Genomic DNA, 21842 nt, shown 5'->3' on the forward strand with positions numbered 1-21842 from the left:
ATTCTATGATCCTTGTTATTGTATAAAACCAATAGATGAGCTTTGATGTCATCTCTCTCTCTCTCTCTCTCTCTCTCTCTCTCTCTCTCTCTCTATATATATATATATATATATATATATATATATATATATATCTTTGTTACAGATTAAATCTCATTAAAAAGAAGGGTAGAGAATTTTCTGTAGGGGGATGAAGAAAGAATGATATTTTATTCTACATTCCATGGCAATTTGTAAATAAATATACCTTGGAAGTTGTAATTAACATTTTTATTAGATAAATGACTTGTGCTTGGTAAATTACCATGTATAAATATTCCATTAATATGCAGCAGAAACTTATCATAGTTTACAGCCATCAGCAGTGCAAACATATGTTCAGACACAGTGCCTCAGTGTATCCATATTTGAGGACTCCTTGGCAAACATATTGATGATTTAAGGATCTTAGTATTGCAAGGGGAAAGCAAATCTTTCAAGTGGGTTCAATTTGATTGCAGGGTGAATTTGTTTATGCTCGAGAGAGGGAATATCCATCATTGCCAAACTGTTTTGTCCAAGGCTGATCTTTACTTTTGACTTCATTTGCCTGACATTCTCACTAAGCCACTGAATCCAAAAAGATGAGAGTAAGCTTTGCCTGGGTCAAATTGATCACTAAAACTGAACAAAACAAGGATGTGAAGGACTCTTGTTGCTCCCATGAATCAGACCATCATGACAAGACTGAATTGCATCCCAGGCATTTGAAGTGTAGCTATGTCCAATTCGGCGCAATCAACTGTCCACAAAGACAGAGCCACTATCAATCTTTCGCTGCATTGATCAGTGCAGAACATTGTGAAAAATGTGTATTTTAGGGAGATTTCATGCATTGTAGAAAATACCATATTAAAATATGATAGAACATGCCCAAATACATAACATACTGAAATAAATCAGAAAGAGTGGTGTACCCTTTTTTATTTCATCTTGCCCTCACCCAATAGTGTACAAAATGAGTCTTCCTTCACACTGTACTATGATTCTACTTTAATTGTCTAATTGAATCCTATGATTTGTACTTTGGTGCATCATCAGAACATTCTGGCTGAAAATTCTGTTTATCCCTTTCCTAAACTGAAGATCCCAGAATTTCATAAAGTGTAGCTATTCCAGTTAAAAAAGAATCATAGCACTATAATTGTGTGAAAAGACATCAGATGTTGCTGAGCTGCAGTGAATACATACCAATAACTATCCAAGTGATAATGACATGTAAACACCAAAATATTTTTATATCATCTGAAACAAACAAATAAATAAATATAAATAAACTTCATTTATATCTCACCCTGTCTCCACATGAGGACTCAGGGTTGTTTCCAACAAACAAAGCCAAACATTCAATGCCAATATAAAAAAATAGTAACCATAAAAATTTAAACAGAAAATCATGAAAATTAACAACTCATCACCTTACAGGGATTCCCTGAGTTGCTTTGGAGATAGCAGGTAGTCCTTATGCCCCAGACATACTGAACATTGTCCTCCCTACCTCTTGTGTTACGACTCTCTCCAGCTGTGACACGCTACCTACCAGCTATGACATGGTACCACTCTGCCTGATGTCTCAGGTCAGAGCACCTGAAAAGAAGGTTGGTGGGGTGTTGTAACTGGGACAGCTACGGCATGGAGATGGCAGATGATAGGGGAAAATTATCCCATGTCTCCGGATTGCCCAAGCCTAGTAACATGGGATGTCAGTCAAGACATGTTGCAGCCAGTTCTGGTTAGGAACCAGTCCAGCTGTTTTGACAGACCCTACATTAGGTTAAAGCCAACATCCTGTGTTAGCTTAAACCAGATCCCAACTTAGCTTAGGCCAGGGGAAAGACCACATTAAGGCCTTTCCCCTGGGCTAAGAAATGATGGAAATAAATAGAAATGCTGGAAATAAATAAATAAATAAATAAAGGCCACATTAAGGCAGCCTTGCCCCAGGTTAAGTTGGATCTGACTTGTGCAGTATTTAGTTGCTGCAGGGCTGATCTGCACACCAATTTAAGTAGTCAGTGAAGAAGAACCCCCTAGAACAGTGTTTCTCAACCTGGGGATCAAGACCCTTGCGGGGGTCGTGAGGGGTATCAGAGAGGTCGCCAAAGACCATCAGAAACCACATATTAATTCACAGTGCTATCTGGAGGTAGGTGAACTAAATCTCCCCTAAATCACTGTCAATTCCTCCCAAATCCCTCCAGTATTTTCTGTTGGTAATGGGGGTTCTGTGTGGGAATTTTGGCCCAATTCTATCATTGGTGGAGTTCAAGGGGCTCTTTGATTGTGGATGAACTATAAATCTCAGCAACTACAATTCCCAAATGTCAAGGTCTATTTTCCCCAAACTCTACCAGTGTTCACATTTGGGCATATTGAGTATTTGTGCCAAGTTTGGTCCAGATCCATTGTTGTTTGAGTCCACAGTGCTATCTGGATGTAGATGAAGTGCAACTCCAAAGAGCAAGGCCAATGCCCACCATACCCTTCGAGTATTTTCTGTTGGAGTTCTGTGTGCCGAGTTTGGTTCAATTCCATTGTTGGTGGAGTTCAGAATGCTCTTTGATTGTAGGGGAACTATAAATCCCAGCAACTACAACTCCCAAATGACAAAATCAATCCCCACCCCCAACCCCACCAGTATTCAAATTTGGGCGTATTGGGTATTTGTGCCAAATTTGATCCAGTTGATGAAAATACATCCTGCATATCAGATATTTACATTACGATTCATAACAATAGCAAAATTACAGTTATGAAGTAGCAACAAAAATAATGTTATGTTTGGGGGTCACCACAACGTGAGGAACTGTATTAAGGGGTCACGGCATTAGGAAGGTTGAGAAACACTGCCCTAGAAATTCACAGGTCCCTTCTACACAGCTGTATAAAATCCACATTATCTGCTTTGAAATTATATGTCAGTGTAAACTAAGGTAATCCATTTCAAATAAGATAGTAAGGATTTTCTGCTTTAATAATGTGGATTATCTGGCAGTGTAGAAGGGACCACAGTCTCTTTTAGAAAATGAACACTTTCAAATTCAAACATGAAACAAAACAGGAAGCAATGAATGCTGTCTCTTTTTATGTATATGACCATTATGTAAAACTATTCATTTCTGCATAGTAGATGACTGTAGCAATGCATGGAGAAAGTGTAGAAGGCTGCAGAATTATCTCCTGCTTACTTGAACTGCCCGCTGAGACTGCTACCACCAGCAGCACTAAGTATCAAGATTGTATCAAGCTAGCTTTATGGGAGCCAAGGATCAAATATTTTTTCATAGTTTTATGTGGATAGTTTCATGAAAATTGATCAGGTCTAAAAAGTCACAGTCCAAATGAAGCTAAGGTTAAAGATAATTTATACATGATATTCCTAATTTTATTCTGAGCCCTTTTATTACTGCGTGGGCCTTTATGACTTTAAAGAAAATGTCAGTGGCGGCAAATGACATTGTACTGAATAATCTAGTTATGAGGGAAAAGATATTTAAAACTATTCAGTATCAGCTTTGCTCTGTTCTGCTGAGCATACAGTTTTCAGCTCTATAGCTGTCCAAAATGCCTACTTGTATTTTGGAAGACAGTTTGTGGTTGCTAAACTAACTGAAGCATTTCTAGGCATCTGCTCTTCCTCATTTGTTTTAGGTTCTTTTAGGTAAGGCTTGCTCTTCATGCAGATGCCTCTGAGCAATTCCCAATTTCATGTGGACCCAGAAGGTTGGTAGGCATAGAACAGAGCCCATGAATTACATTTAAGAAGAGCATAAATCTTGAAAGAGTAGGATTTACCGGCCACTGTCTGTAAGTGTCCCCAACTAGTAAAAGCAATGGAGATCATGTTGTCGAAAGCTTTCATGGCCGGAATCACAGGGTTGTTGTGTTTTCTGGGCTGTGTGGCCATGTTCCAGAAGCATTTTTTCCTGAAGTTTCGCCCACATCTATGGCAGGCATCCTCAGAGGTTGTGAGGTATATTGGAAAAAATAAGCAAGGAAGGTTTATATATGTGTAGAAGGTCCAGGGTGGGAGAAAGAACTCTAATCTGTTGGAGGCCAGTGTGAATGTTGTAATTAATCACATTGATTAGCATTAATGGCCTTGCAAGCTTCATGTCCTGGTTTCTTCCTGCTTGGGGGAGTCTTCTGTTCAGAGGTGTTACCTGGCCCTGATTGTTTCATGTCTGGAATTTCTCTGTTTTTGGAGTGTTGTTCCTTATTAACTGTTCTGATTTTAGAGCTTTTTAGATTTAGTTCATTTTCATGGTTTCCTCCTTTCTGTTGAAAGTTGTCCACATGCTTGTGGATTTCAATGGCTTCTCTGTGTAGTCTGACATGATAGTCGTGAGAGTGGCCGAGCATTTCTATGTTCTCAAATAATATACTGTGTCCAGGTTGGTTCATCAAGTGCTCTGCTATGGCTGACTTCTCTGGTTGGATTAATCTACAGTGCCTTTTATGTTCCTTGATTAATGTTTGGGCAATGATGCATTTGGTGATCCCTATGTAGACTTGTCCACAGCTGCATGGTATATGGTAGACTCCTGAAGAGGTGAAAGGATCCCTCTTGTCCTTTGCTGAGCATAGCGTTTCTTGTATTTTCTTAGTGGGTCTGTAGATAGTTTGTCGGTTGCGTTTCTTCATCAGCTTGCCTATGCATATGTATGGAACACAACAACCAAATGGAGACCATGTTTGCTGATTCTAAGGTCCTGTTTATACTGCCATATAATCCAGATGATCAAATAAAATCCACATAATCCAGATTATCTGCTTTGAACTGGATTACATGAGTCTACACTGCCATATAATCCAGTTCAAAGCAGATAATCTGGATTTTATATGGGAGAGCCTTAAAGCTCATTCACACCACACAGTTATAGCACTATTATTCCACCTTTACTGATGTGGTTCCATCATATGGAATTCTGGGGTTTATAGTTTGGCAAGGTACTAGATCACTCTGGCTGATTCTACCAAATGCCCCTCTCTAAACTGCAAATCTCAAGATGCCATAAGATATTGCCATGGCAGTTAATGTTGATCGTAGCACTATAATTAAATAATGTGAATGACCCCCCACACTCTCTTACATTATTTTGGAGTGACCCCATCTCCTTCAATAGATGCTACGAGATGGAGAACAGTTAGATAATCTTCACTCTCCCTTTGTCCTCAAGCAAAATGTTCCACTAGACACACTCACCTAAGATGGGATGGGAAGCACTAGCTCTCATCTCCCCTTCCCAATTTCCACTGTCTGAAGTGAGCAGCTTACTCATCATATTAGGAGGGGTCACCCTATCCTTAGACTGTTGAAATTGTCTTAGAACTCTTCCAGTTATAACTCAAATTTCAAAGATGTCATGCAAGCCTTTGAAACTCCCTTGGCTTCTTCATCAAATAAAAGGATTTTTAAAAGTATAAAGGAGAAGAAATGTGATGATGCTAGAAACACAGGCTTTCATTTTATCAGATATTGTTTCTGTTGTAGATAGTTGATCTGAAGGTACACCAGAATGTAGGCATTTAACTCTAGCATCCTCGATTTTCTTCTCCCATATGATTTTTAACATCTTTTGTGTTATAAGAAAGCATGTGGAGCTTCAAATGCTTGCATGGCATATTTTGAAGTTTTTAGTTGGCTAAAAAAATATGACTATTATAGGGATTTTGTTGTATTTTGCTGCATGGCTCTGAACATATTTCCTGAAGTTCCAAGCTGTAGACATATTAGAATTATTCACATACTCACTTTAAATATGAGTGTGCAACGTTGACATATATTTTGAGTCAAATGTTAGAGTGAAACACCTACAGTCTAGAGTTCCTCCAAATCACTTCATCTATCAAAGAAACAACATCTGAACTTATAGCACCAGTAAGGAAATACAGTGCACAATGGGGATGCAAATCCCCAAATATTTAATCACATGATGGATAGTCACAAATTTTAACCCCATGTAGAGAATGTGTTGCCGCAGTATTCTTACTATATTTGAACATCCTGAAATGTTCCAGGGGATTTTCTGAGCATAGCCTCCTGAGCGGTATAGGATGATGATGATGATGATGATGATGATGATGATGATGATGATAATCTTTATCTTTACCATGCCCTATCTCTCTGAGTGAACTCAGGGCAGCTTACAATAAAAAACACAGTGGCAAACATTCAATGCCTAAAACCAGGAACAACTTATAACAAATCAATAAAAATTAATATAACAACCTAAATAAACATAGCATAATACAACCCACACTTTACAACATAAGTTCTTTAAAACTCTTAAAGGTTTCGCTGAAATAATTAATTAGAGCTAAGGTGGTATAAGCTAATAGACGAAAGTAGATTTTCAATACTTTGGCGAGGATATATATCGAGATATAATCAATCCTCCTCTCCACATGCTAAAGTGCATAGATTTATTTATTTATTTATTTCATACCTTTTTATCCTATCCTTCTCGCCCCGGGGGGGGGGGCCTCAGGGCAACCTCACAACCGGCAACCATTAGATGCCAACACATATAATTAAAAACAGCAATTACAGATAAAACAAATAGTTAAAAACATCAAATATAAAACATCCATTTAAAATTGTACAGGTTCAAGGTCATAATCTAGGTCTGTCCATTGTCAGTCATATAAATCATTTTCGCTATTACCCCTGCATCTACTGTTTGAATGCTTGGTTCCACAACGTTTTGAGTTTTTTTCTAAAAGACAGAAGGGAGGGGCTGACCTGATTTCATTAGGAAGGGAGTTCCACAGATGAGGGACCACTATTGAGAAGGCCCTGTCCCTCGTCCCCACCAATCGCACTTACAAAGATGGTGGGATTGAGAGCAGGGCTTCCCCCAACAATCTTAACCTCTGAGGTAGATCATAGAGGGTTTTCAGGAGATTTTTTAAGGCGAGAAGAGAGGGGGTCATTTTTAATTCTTTAGGGAGGAAGTTCCAGAGGCAGGGAGTGATCACAGAGAAGGCTCCTGCCCTCGTTTCCACCAACCACGCCTGGGACGGAGCTGGAACGGAGAGCAAGGCCTCCTCTACTGACCACAGTGCTCGTGGTGGTCTGTATACAGAGATGCAATTTTTCAAATGTTTGAATAGTGAGGGGTGGGGGTGCTTTATTGCTATTTTCAAATTAGCTCATTATTCTAGTTTCCTTGTCTGATTTTTCAAACTAAAATTTAGGACAGCTACTACTCTAGTTCTCTATATAAGATCTGGCTAATACAGAATACAACTTCCTGTGAAGTTTATTTGCACATTCACTTTGGATAACTTCCCTTGATGAAGTATTCAAACTACATTATGCAATAATTTAGGCCTGTGGTATAGACAGAGAAGACAGAGACAACATATAATGCTGGTGGAAATGGCAAACATAAGAAAACAGTAGAGTCCTTGTTTGTTTGTTTTTTGTTTTTTGTTTTGTTTTGTTTTGTTTTTTGTGTCAGGAGCAACTTGAGAAACTGCAAGTTACTTCTGGTGTGAATTGGCCATCTGCAAGGATGTTGCCCAGGGGACGCCCAGATATTTTATGTTTTATCATCCTGTGGGAGGCTTCCCTCATGTCCACTCATGGGAAGCTGGAGCTAACAGACAGGAGCTCACCCTGCTCCCCGGATTCCAACCGTTGACCTTTCAGCATAAGGGTTTAACCCATTGCACCACCAGGAGTCCCAGAGTCCTGGTTAAGATGAAGCAATTGTGTCTAAAAGACAATTGCACATAAATCTACTAAATTTCCCTTACCAAGTTCAAGTTCAAGCAAAGTATTTTGGAATATACATAAGGTTTAGGTGAAATATAATTGCAAGCCTATTAATAAATAATGATAAGTCAAGTGGTTTCTATCCAGAGCTAGGGAGATGGTAGCTACAACTCTCAGAGAAGATTTTTGTCTTTGTGGTAACAGACGGGATGAGTACAGACTTCTGGCATATATACAATAATTGTTATAAATGAACCCAGTACACAAATATTAGTCATTGCATTGATTTATTGGAGTGAAACAAAGAGATTGCAACTTGCAATATTTTCCTAGTGTTTCTAGGGACATTACTCCAGTCACTAATAAATAAAGCCATGTTCAGGAGTTTCCAGTATTACACTTTTTAATTTGGTTATGTATTATACAGGGCAAGAGACAGCGAGAGAAATTAGCCTTTTTGTCATTCAAGGCTGCCATTCTCTGAATCAATGCAGCACCCAGAAGGTTTTCCAGATGTTTATTTCAAAAGCAATAGCTATTGTGTGTCATAATTGTGTTCATAGCTGAGTAAACAGCTTCACAGGTGCAAGGGATCCAAACACTGTGTGAAGACATATGAAACCTTTCCTGAGACCTGAAACAAAAAAAGAGCATGAAAGAAAATCTATAATTTCCCTGTTCCATAAACAACAGTTGATTAGTTTGAAGAAAACCAAACACCCACACATCCATATGTACAAGCTTTCATTTAATGTGTGTGTCAGTCCCTGGAAGATCTTGGAATAAAAGCACGCTCACAAAGGTAGCTCCTTGGAAACAGCTTTATTTTTCCTTCTTGCCAAGGGGAATTGAAAGCTAGTTCTGACTAATTCCCACCAAACTGGTAGTATATCATCTAGCTGACCCATGACCCCTCCTACTATTTCTTATGATTACATTCCATTCTCACAGAACACGCTACATTTCCGGGGTTTCTCCCCAGTCGAGATGGCTCTTATCAGAAGTCAGAGCTCTACTCCCATCCCAAGCAAATTGGCATGAAGTGGAAGAAGCATCTTGTTGTTGTAGCTTGTATGGACACATCCTGACAGCGTGGGAGTATTTGAAGATGACGAAGTAGAGGCAACAGGCACACTGTTGTTTATTCTTTGGGTGGTGCTGTAAAACATGTGCCTTGAATGGAATTGTTTTGCAAAAGATAGAGAAAAATTGAGTTTCTCCTTACTCCCACTTCACCCCATATCTCTGTAAAGCATTTTCCCCAGCACTTAAGACTACATTCAATTATACAAATAGAGCACTTCCATAGTAGGGTTAGAAAGTTGGAATTTGCCAGTGTATCAAGATTAGCATGGATCCCACCTTACCAAACTGACCTATTATTTTCTGCTTTTAATAGGGTCCAAGGTGATCAAATGCAATTTCTGGGAATACTCAATGTTTGTGTCCCACCTTTTCTTCGTTAGAGACTCTCACTCCTGAAGAAATCTTACCAAGGGTCTCTCAAATATGAGATCCAATACTGAACAAAAGCCATTATGGGGCTCATGATGAATGTCATTGGAAGCTTTAAGGAATAGTTCTAAGGAAAGGTGTCACTATCTTGTAGAAGTTGATATTTTTGTTGATTATATCAAGTGGAGAGGAAAGCAAATAAATCTCGACCCGTCCTGATTTTGGTACACTGTAACTTGGATGAGAAACCACCTAAGAATACTAAATGACGTAGGCTTTATTTCAGAGGAAGGAACAAGCAAAACCACTTCTGAGTATTCCTTGTCAAAGAAAACCCTATGAAATTCACAGGGTCAACATAAACTAAAAGGCAATTTGAAAGCACATGCACTCACAGAGAAGCCCTTGGGTACATTTTCATATTTAACATGCTCCTACTGGACTATATTGGCTCAAGATTCAAGCCTCATGATGCTGTACCAAGACTCCAATTTGTTGTGGTAAACTATTGTTAATATACAACACAAGTCCATTTGATATGCAAGGACTGTTCAACAGTGGAATATGCTGCTTCAAAGAGTGATGGAGTCTCTTTCTCTGGAGGTTTTTAAACAGAGGCTGGATGGCCATCTATCGGGTGGGCGACTTGGAAGGCGTTGAACAGGCTGCGCTCTGGCACCATGAGATGTAGAGCCAACCTTAGGAAATGGGGTCACAAAGTGGAGTCCACAACATGCGAGTGTGAAGAACTATGTTTTAATCTGTTTTATTGCATTTACAGTAGTCTTGCTTATCCAATCTTCACTTATCCAACATTCTGTATCTAATGCAGGCTGCCTTCACAGGATTGAACTTTTTATAGATTTAACTTCCGATAATGTTGTTAACTGTAAGTTCATTTTATGCAATTCTATCTTTATTTGTAGTCAATTTTTTAGTAGCCAATGTTTTTGTAGTCAATGTTTTCAATACTTTGTGATATTTTGGTGCTAAATTCATAGATACAGTAATTACTACAAAACGTTACCATGTATTAAACCATGTATTGAATTGCTTTTTTTGTTGATTTGTTGTAAAACATGATGTTTCGGTGCTTAATTTGTAAAATCATAATGTAATTAGACGTTTAGTAGGCTTTTCTTTAATCTCTCCTTATTATCCAACATTTTCCCTTATCCAACATTCTGACGGCCCCTTTATGTTGGATAAACATATACATACTGTATATGTTTTAATTGTTTTATAATTTGATATATTATATTTATTATTTGTTTATAATGCATCATTGAATTTTGCCATAATATGTAAGCCCCTCCGAGTCCCCTTTGGGGTTGAAAAGAGTGGGGTATAAATATAGTAAATAAATAGATTAATAAAAAAAAATAAGAGCAAACTACAGACCACCTATTATAATGCAGTCTGAGCCCTGCCACATGCACAATGGAGGCCTTTTAACAGCAACACCAGAGGGGCTCCAAGTGACCAGCTACTGGTCAAAGGACATTTAGTATAATGCCAAGTTTAAATCTTTATGTTTTAAATACCTTGCAGCTGTACCCTCAGCTTGCTTCTGACACGATAAATAGATACTGTAAATAAGGGGTGCTTTGATTGTATTTTCCTGGATAGCAGGGGGTGGACTGGATGGCCCTTGTGATTTCTTCAAACTCTATGATTGCAATGCTGCAGCCGACCAAGGATCATGTGTTATCCCACAAAAAAGATCCAGTCCTTTCAAGTGCAGTCAGTAACTCGGGGAACTTTTCATTCTTTAAATGGCATCCCTGATTATGTTGTATGCTCCCCCATTCCATAAATCCCCTTCTCGATACTACCTGGATAAACTATATCAACAGCATGGATTGTGCTAAAATGCCAAATAAATGATAAATCATTTGTGTGAGGGTGCCAAGTACTAGACCACACACATGGTATTTGGCTGATATTCAACCATGACCTGACCAGGATATTTCTAGCTCAAAATTTTCAAACTAACAACAGGGTCATACTATTTTATTCTTGCTGGCATAAAATTTTATACCATATCAGACTGGATACATAAGCTTGCTCAAAGTATTTAGGCTTAATTCTTATTAACATTTGAGTTAAGTTTAAATTTGTATTTGCTTGATTACAGATTAATGTGTTCCTCCCCATTATCACTGCCTTGCCTTTTCTTGTCTATTTTGTTGTTTCTATGCTCAATTTATTACACAAACTTTGATTCCTTTGGAACACCTGCATTTTTCCCTTAGAATATTCATGTTGCCCTTAAGGATTTATCCATTTTAATGGATGACCTTAAAGGAGTCATTTTGTTCCTCATCATTAGTGTGGTGTGTTCATCTTCCTAAGCCAGGTAATGTAGTTCCATTTTCATTATACATTATGGCAAGAAGGAGATATGGCAACCATAAACTATACTTCTTCTGGAAACTATAAATGATACTTCTAAGAACCATAAACTAAAATATATGACATCATTCTGAGATAAATGCTTAAAGATCAAACCCTAAGTTTCTTTTTAAAAAGAATACATCAAGTAAGAGAATAATTATTAAAAGAACAATCGACATCATTGTTAAAAATTACTTTGCATTGCTTTCACTTATTTTCACAAAGAGTGGACCAGGCAGCACCCAGCATTTTAATTTTCTGAAAAGGAAACCAGTTTGAATTCATTGAGTGATCCAATTTTCATCTTTTTTTACTAACATTGTATCAGTGTGCTCCAATGATATGTTATTGGCTGTAAGGATATACTCCTTTTCCATTTTAGGGGCTGCAAAAGCCTTTTATGTGTCTACCCAATACCTGGGCGAAATGCAGGGAAACTACTTTTGCATTCTTTTGAACACTGACAGAGAGTTCTCACAAACATTTGGTTTGATGTTTTCAAGCTGGACTTCACTAAGATTCTTTTTTCAACTGGCAGAGTTCTGTACTGAAGTTCAGCATTAATTTCCATGAGGGGGGAACCTTACAAACAAATATTGAAAATTTCATTTGAACTCTTAATAAGAGCAATATCATAATTGCACTGTTTGTCAGCAAGACTGAGAGCGGGGGCATAAGATCCAAAGGCAGAAAAACTTTGTGTGTCAGATACAGCCAGAATGAACAAACTATATTTTCTGTCCTAATTTGGTTGGAACCATCCCTTTTAATCTTCTGTCATCCTGTGCTTTTTGCTGCTTTTAAAATGTCCCAATTTTTTGCACCCTCCCACTTTCCCTCTGTATCATCTGCTGTCACGACCCAAGCTGCAGAGCACCAATAACCATACACAGAGGCCAGAATCTATCTAATATCTTTATTAAGGAAATATATAAAGTTAATAAAAACAAGTATAGTAAATAGTCCAGAAGTAGACCTTTCAGGAAAGGTCAAAATTAGTCCAAAGGAGCAATGTCCAATATGAAATATTAAGGTCCAAAGTTGTAATCCAATAACCGAAACACTCACTTGCCAAGCAAGTGAGGGGAGATGACAAGGTCCTTTAGTCCATGAACTTGAGCAAGGCTAAGAAATAACTTGATTCTTGGAACACAAAGCTTGATTCAAGGCAACAAGGAAACGAGGAGCAAGAACAAGATCCGTGGTAATTACTTGGCGAGGTCCGGGAAACAAGGCAAGATCCGGGGAGAAAACAAGGCTGGGAACGAAGGCTTGGAACAGGAACAAAGGCTTGAGAGCAGGAGTAGCTGTCCACACACGCTGCTCCGGTAGCTGACGAATTGACTCCGCAAGATTCCTTCGGGAGCAAGGAACCTAAATAGGCCTCGTTTTCCCACCAGAGAACACTTCTCTGGGGAATCAGAAACGAAAGTCAATCTCTGTGTCCAGATGTATGACTCCCTAAAATTTCTCATGGAAGCAGGCTTAATCATCTGAATGCTTTGCTGCAATTCTCAAGCTCCTGCGATTAGCCTGTTGTACTCCTTTTTGCTGGAGATAATAATTACGGCGAGAAAAAGGGGGAGATTTCGACTCAGGGCTTGTTTGGCAGATTTCTGGAAGACAAACCTCCTGCAGGTGCAAAGGCTCCATTTCTGGCTGGGATAGTTCCTTTTCTGGCTGAAATGGTGGAAAACCCAAGTTTTCCTCTTCATCTGTCACAACAGCACTAGGAACGGGACTACATGGCCCATGAATCATCACACCTGCTTACTGCAGTTGCTGAAAAATCAGATGGAAAAAAGTTTACATTCAGAAGAGCTGTGAAGCCAAGAACAAACCATGAGATTAAAGACAAAATCCACCCAGAGGAAAGGTGTTCTTACCATACATCAAGGGAACCACTGACCACATAGGCAAACTGATGAAGAAACACAACCTACAAACTATCTACAGACACACTAAGAAAATCCAACAAATGCTACATTCAGCGAAGGACAAGAGGGATCCTCTCTCCTCTGCAGGAGTCTACCGGATACCATGCAGCTGTGGACAAGTCTACATAGGGACCACCAAACGCAGCATCGCCCGAACACGAATCAAGGAACATGAAAGGCACTGCAGACTAACTCAACCAGAGAAATCAGCCATAGCAGAGCATGTGATGAACCAACCTGGACACAGTATACTATTTGAGATCACAGAAATGCTTGACCACTCCAACAACTATCATGTCAGACTACACAGAGAAGTCACTGAAATCCACAAGCATGTGGACAACTTCAACAGAAAGGAGAAAACCATGAAAATGAGCAAAATCTGGCTACCAGTATTTAAAAAAACCTCAAAAATCAGAACAGTAAATAAGAAGCAACACTCTGAAAATAGAGGAGTTCCAGACATGAATCAATCAGGGGCAGCCAATGACTCTGAACAAAGGATGCTCCCAGGCAGGAAGAAGCCTGGAGATGAAGATGAAGTTAATCATTGCATGCCTTAATATTTTTGAATAGTGTCTCCAAAATTATTAGCTCACATTGATTCCTTCCTCACATACAATTAATTCAAACCATATATTCATATTTCATCTTGTGACAGGATCTCTCCCAGCAGCTTCATGTAAATATTAAAGAGCATTGGGGGTAGAATGCCATTGGGGATAGAGAGAGCATTGGGGATATCTGGCATTCCACAAGGTGAAATGACAAATAACTGATCCTTTTTTTGAGGAGCAGCACCATCTGAAACCTGACTGAGAGGTATGACCAGAACCATTGCAGCACAGCCTCTGATTCCCATGCCCTCCAGACATTCCAGAATAATACCATGGCCAATTGTATTGAAGGCCACTGAGAGGTTTAGAAGCACCAATAGGGGCACACTCCCCCTGTCGATGTTGAGATGGAGATCATCCACTAAGGCAATAGCAGTCTCAACTCTGTATCCTGCTCTGAAGCTGGTTTGAAATGGGTCAAAAAAAATGTGTGTCATCCAAGACTGCCTAAATTTCTCTGTTCCTGTGGCATCGAAATATCTTCATTAGCTTGGGTTGATTTGGCTTGGTTCTTAATTCTTGCTAATTTTTGTCATTGGTAAGTTTAGGCTACTATTAACTCAGGCCCCTTCTACACTGCCATATAATCCAGATTATCAAAGCAGATAACCCACATTATCTGCTTTGAACTGGATTATATTTTCTACACTGCCATATAATCCAGTTCAAAGTAAATAATCTGGATTTTATATAGCACTAGTTTGGAGACCCGGCGGTGCCCGGGTTATTTGAAAATGGCATTATTTGTATAATGGATTATCACCTTGACGTGGTGAGGGGGCTTGAGTGTTCCAATGAACCTGCGGGCACAACCACAGGAGTCACACACTCCCAGGAGTGGCCACAGGGGAGGATCCAGACCAAGAACAGTCCGAAGACCCAAAGACCTCAATGGCAGAGCAGGCGGAGGATAACATGGTACATGTTACAACAGCTGTGAAGGCGGAGGAAGGCTGCAACAGACTGAGAAGCCACTCTCGTTGTGTTAATCACACCACTGCTGGGACCTCAATCTGTGAAAACTGTGTGTTGACCGGCCGTGCACAGACTTGCACACATTTTAAAAAATCACGCACAGGCGTCTTCCAAGAAATGGAGGACCATCATCCTCGAACTATGAGGGATCACCTAAGTATTTGTATTTGAATGTTAGGTATTCTCAGTTTAGAGTGGGTGAACTACGATTCCCAGAATCATGGTTCAATCCTCCCCAAACCCTGCCAGTATTCAAAGTTGGCCATTTTGGGTCTGTGTAGCAAGCATGGTCCAGATCTGTTGTTGGCTGGTCATCGCCTGGCTGCAGTGCTCTCTGGATGGGGGTGAACTACTACAACTCCCAGATTCCCAGGGCAATTGTCCCAAAACATCTGTCAGTATCCACAGCAGGCAATGTTCAGTCTGTTTGCCCAGTTTGGTCCAGATCTGTCATTGGCTGAGTTCAGTGGTCTTTGGATGCAGGTGAACTACAAGTACCAAAAGCAAGGCCCATTCCACAAACCCCTGCAGTATGTTCAGTTGGTCATGAGGCTTCTCTGTGCAAATTTTGGTCCTGGTCCATTGTCGGTGGGGGTCAGTGTTTCTCTGAATGCAGGTGAACTATAACTCCCTTTTCCCCAAACTTGTCCAATACGTTGTATTGGTTATGGGGGCTCTTTGTGCCAGGTTTGATCCTGATCCATCATTGGTGGGGTTCGATTGCAGGTGAACTATAAATCCCAGTACCTACTACTCCCAATTGTCTAGGCCAATTCCCCTCCAAATCCACCAATATTCAAATCTGGGCATATCGGGGATGCATGACAAGTTTGGTCCACACCCATCATTGTTTGGGTTCATAGCATTCTGGGTGTAGGTGAACTACAACTCCTATAAATTCCCCAGTAGGAGTCACAATGCTCTGACTTGATGCAGGGTAAACTACAACTTAAACCCCCCAAACTCCTCCAGTAAGTTTAGTTGTTGCTCAGTTCTGCTCTGTTTGTTATGCAGACAGATTTGAAATGGAAGGGCAGTAGGCGGGATCATGCAAATTCTACACCAATGGAGAACCCTGGCATGCCTGCCTATGGTGCAAGGGAAGGAGGTGGGGTCATGCAAATTCCCCAGCAATGGAGAACCCCGGGATGCCTGTCTGTGGTGGAAAAAGATAAATCTAGGATGAAATGGTCCCCAGATGAAAGCATTCCTTGAGTGGTTGGCCGTAGTGTTTGGGGAGGACATTGGCAGGGTTTGGGCTACATGTTCATGGAGCTCGCTGTAACTGCAATGTCAGTGGACGAGAGTGACTTGCTGGCTTCTCAGCACTGGGAACTATAGCCTGTTTGTGGAGGCCAGAGGTTGTCTGTGTGAGCGGACACTTGTGCCACATACACACACATGGGTTTTCACTTTTATTATGGCTATAGATAGATATAGATATATAGATATAGATTGCAGAAGGGGTCATAGACAAATGGGTTGCATCTCTGTACATTGTTTTACAAATGATCATATAAATAGTTAAAGAAAAAAACCCCAGTGTCAAACAGTGTCCACGGCGTACCACAGCATGGGGCCATTTTGGAAGTTAAAGTGATTTTGTAAAAAGTAAAACTTGTTAAAGCTTGTTCTCTTAGGGGAAATTACTTAATTACCCTCTTGGTGTCATTTATGCAAAGTACTAGGAAATATCAATTCCCCTCAGTGTTAGGTCAAAGAGGAAACAATAAGGACATTTAATGCATTTGATAATAATACCACATGATATCAATCTACTGCAGTCAAGTTGTCCTCTAATACATGCATATGACATCTATGCATATATATATATATATTGATAAAGATATATGGATGCATACATAGATATAGATACAGATGATATAGATGCATGAATGCATACCCATATCTATTGAAATAGATATAGATGCATCTATTCATATAGGTATATAATGAGAGAGAATTTCACACAGCTTTTGTGCAAGGGAAAACAATTCCTCATCTTGCCAATTCTGTGGCATTAAAATAGGCAATCCACACCACTGTTACAGGATTTAGGTTGTATAATCACCCCAAAACTGAGAAGGTTAGATGTGAAGTGTAGTTAATCTTCTCTGATATAAGCATTATTAATAGGGCTTTTTCCTCCATGCCATACTCCACAACGGCTTTTTAAATTTTATAAAATAAGACTTAATATTTAAAGTTGCCCTTTAATGCTCATTTGAAAGCAGCAACTGAATACTAAGCCCACCAGCTCATTGCATTACATCTATTAAAGTCTCCTGCTTTTTGCTTTTTTTTAAAAGATAAAATAAACTTCTTTCCCCTCCTCTAAATGCAAATCTTTCTGTGTAACACTGTGCCTAATCTAGTACAACTAATTAATCTGTTTGAGCTGATGAAATGTTACCTCGGCATTTTTTATTTATTTTTTATTTTTTGCTCCTTGTATACAATTATTGTAACAGTGGTGAATAAATCAATATTCCCAATCCAACTGTAAAAAACAATCAAGAAAAGCAGTGCTTCTTGTGGGGAAAAAACACCAAATAATATTTATTAACTCTGTCTCAATTCACAGCAGAGTCGGACACCGTTCAAGCATTTTCTGCAAGTGTAATAAGCAAACTCAGATACATGATGAAAGTGGCACATGCCAATAATTTCACCATTTTACACTGCAGAGTAATTGAAGGATTTAATGAGAAACAAACCAATAAAAATAAATAGACCATGTTAGAAGAGCAGAAACTGATCTGAAATGGAAGTTGCTCTATTGTGAGTTTTAGGGTATTTTATTTTTAAGAAACCTTTTTTTTCCTTTCATTCTTTTGATATGACCAGAAAATAAAAGCTGTCAAAAGATCATCTACATGTACATACATTCTAAATTTTTTGGTTGAATTATCAAGAAAGGTGATCCCGCAGTTTAAAATCTTGAATACATTCTCAATGTGGAACCTGTCTTTCTACATCAGATATCGTCATTTTTCACTAGCCTACATGATGAAGTTCAAAACTGCTTGTATTGCTATCAGTATTTTTAAATAATTCTGGAAATTCTATCCCTCTGAAATAATGGTGTATAACACTTCTGATAGTTTTAAGAAATGGCTATAAATCGTCTGCTATGCAAATAGATTTCAGGTCACAAACAAATTTCAGTAAATTACTTCAGTGCTTAATTTTTCTTAAGAAATGAATCTCTCTCATGTAACCCTAATGGACATGATTCAGGATTATTTTAGGTTGGGTAGCATGTTAAAACGTTTGTGTTGGGGAAAGATTCAGTAGTTTATCTCATGGACAGAGTAACGAGTATTTACAAACTAAGATGAACAAACAACAGTCCCACAACACTCCCACTGACACTGCCATATAATACAAATTATCTGCTTTGAACTGGATTATATGGCAGTGTAGACTCATATAATCCAGTTCAAAGCAGATAGTCTGTATTATCTGATTTGATAATCTGGATTACATGGCAGTGTAGATCCAACCTCAGTGGGAGTGATGTGGGACTGTTGTTCTATTTTTCATCTTACTGTTCATGAGATAAACTGATGAATCTTTCCCCAACATAAACAGTTCTACATCCTACTCAACCTACATTGCTTTGTGATGTCCATGTGTGCTAAAATAATAGGAGGTTATAAAACACAGGCTGGGTTTACACTTCCATATAATCAGTATCTGATCCCAGATTATCTGCTTTGAATTGAATTATATGAGTCTACACTGCCATATAATTCATGTCAAAGCAGATCATCTGGGATCAGAAACTGGATTATATGGCAGCCTCAAATTCACTTCAGACTAATTGAGGCAGGGTGAGAGAAGGTGTGGCTACAGTAAGCACTCAGGCAATGACATGAATGCATGCTATGCCTAAACATGTACACTAAAAAGCATTGAGTATAACCATGCAGGGGTCACTACCTCTGAGGACCCTTCTACACAGGCCAAAAGTCTGAGAGGAATTGGGATTTTAGATCCCACTTCCTCTTGAGATGGAGGCCACACAGCTGACCCAAACCCCGGAAGGCCTGAGGCCTTTCTCCCCACATACACACTTGGAAGAGCCAAAAGAGGGTTTTGGGGGAGAGGGGGGGTTCTTGCTTTAGGCCCCCCTGTTGGCTCTTCCAGGTAGGAGGAAGAGAGGAAAATACTCTAGGCCTGCATAGATGTTGCACCCCAGCGAGGATCCACCTTGCTCTCAACACACACCACTGAGACAGAATTGATATAAAAAGTTTATTGATGAAAAGGTAGCAAAAGTAAGGCAAAAAGCAATAAGGAAATGCAATAATCCAAATGTAAATGCAGTAATCCAAATAGAGTTCAATGTCCCAAACCAGCAAGTAACTCTTTAGAAGACAAAGCTTAAAACACCAAAGCAAAGTCCAAAGTACAAGATATCATCAGGAGCATGAAAGCAAGAATACTTTCCCAAGAATCCATAGGCAACACTTGAACCACGATTTGGAGCTTAAAACCAGGAACCATAGACAAGACAGGAACAAAGCAGATCTCACTCTAAAAGCAAAGTTGCTTGATTTGAAAGTTACCCATTCTTACAAGACATAAAAGCATTCCTTTGACCTTGGGTTCCTAGCCTTTTGGCAGCAATTTGTCGCAAATGCCTAGGGAGGTGCATTCTCAGGCTAAGTCTGGTTGCTCTATCTAATTGGACTTCCTCATTATCACTTTCAAAATCACCTGGCCATTGTTGTCTTTCCCTGCCCTCCTCCCGTTCCCGTCCTGAGAGCTGGGAAAGGTCACTCTGATCTGAAGCCTCTCTTATCTCATCTTCTTGACTGTCTGGCTGCTTGCCTGCAGCCTTCTCAGAATCTCTGGCTGCTCAGACTAACTAACATTTTGATTTTGAATCTCTGGCTGCTCACCAGACTGTGCAAACCCAAATCCCGCTTCATTATCAGACTGAACCACAACAATAGGAGCCTTCCTCTGGTAAGTTGAGAGGGAAATAGGGGGCACAGAGGGAGTCTATGGGGGAGGGGAGAGAAGGAAAACACGTGTTTTCGTGCCTGCAGGGGTACACAGTCATGGAAAGGTGAACTTTATTCAGGAGGAATTGGGTTTAAAGGGCACCATTTTAACATGTGTTTTCCAGCCCTTAATCTGATTCTTCCTCATTCCTCCAACATTTTGGCTAAACTTCGTTTAGTCACATACCCCTTTTACCCTGGGTTGCAATGCATGTGTAGAAGGGCCCTGACACTGTGAGCTTTGTTTAATCACAAACTATTCCTTTCTTTGTCCAACCATAACTATTCTAAAAACTATTTGGAGAATACCTGTCTACAAATGCACTTTTTTACTTCATGTCTGCCTTACTTGTGCTTTTGCAGCTTTAGCCAAGAAAATCAGTTATCCTGGAAAATTCTTAGAAAAGAAAATCAGATAGCATAAGTACAACTGAATCACCCATTCCATTCTCCAATTCTACCTGGAAAATGTCTTCTCCCATATTATAATTTTAAGGTCCAGGATATATGAACTTGCATGTACTGTGAGGGCAGTACTAGATGGATACTTATCCTGTGCCTGATCCAGGGTGGCAAATGATAAATTGCTCCATGATGGTTTAAACTGCCCCTCCAGGATGCTATAAAGAAAGGAGAAAGCCCTGACTGTCCAGCAGCACCAAAACCAGTTCAACAATCTGGACAGCCACCCTGATACACCCCCCCATACTCGGGGGGGGATTCCTCACCTTCCCCTTCTTTCTCCGAACTCCTCATTGCTCTGGCTTGTGTCACTGCAAGTAACAAGACATGGGCATGATTTATTTGGCAGTCATTGGGCACCACAATGAAGAGGGGAATAGTGAATTCAGGAGATGCTGGGCTAACATGCTACTTTCTTTTTGTGTTTATAGAACATTCCCGGAGAACTTTAGACAGCTAAAGAGTGCATTAGGTACACTGTAAAGTTATAAAGTCAGCACAAAGGAATCTCATAGCGCAATGTTTTTCATACACAATGCTCAAACCACTTGCCACATTTAAAAGTGTGAGGAGTTTGACATCTTTTAACTACTGAGTTAAGAACAGAAGTAAATGGAAGACTTTATTAAGACTATATTTGCAATGCGACTGTTTAGCAGAAATATTGTTATTCTCCTCCTCCAAGCACTGCCCTGAATGCACTACTGAAGACATGTAATAAGTTATTATGCTGTATGGCATTTGAGGGGGGAAAGGACAAGGCAAGGTCAAAGACCAAGTGAAAAGCGGTCCTTCCCTAGGCAACCAAGGGACAAGTCCAATGTACAGGTCACCAACCCTTTGATAAAATCTTTGAAATATTAACTTGAAGAGTATTGACTGAACAAGGCATTTTATTCCAGATCAGGTTAAAATATAAGCCTTTTATTAGCTGAATTGCAGAAATCAATAGTTTTCTTTAGTGAAATGTGCTAATATGTGGGGTATGAATACTTTCCCCACCACCATCATCAGGGATAATATGTTCATAGATAACTCAGTCTGTAATACTGCCTAGTCATGTATTTTCACTAACATGTTTGTCTTGTGCTGTGATCTCAATGGATTGTCCAGTTCAAATATATTTCAAACAATGATTGAGGATGTCATTTGCTAAAATCTAGCTAGGCATTAAAATACCAATTAATTGCAAACACCACATACAGTACAGTCTCACTTATCC

This window comes from Anolis carolinensis, chromosome 3 (assembly GCF_035594765.1).
Source record: "Anolis carolinensis isolate JA03-04 chromosome 3, rAnoCar3.1.pri, whole genome shotgun sequence".
Taxonomy (NCBI): Eukaryota; Metazoa; Chordata; class Lepidosauria; order Squamata; family Dactyloidae; genus Anolis; species Anolis carolinensis.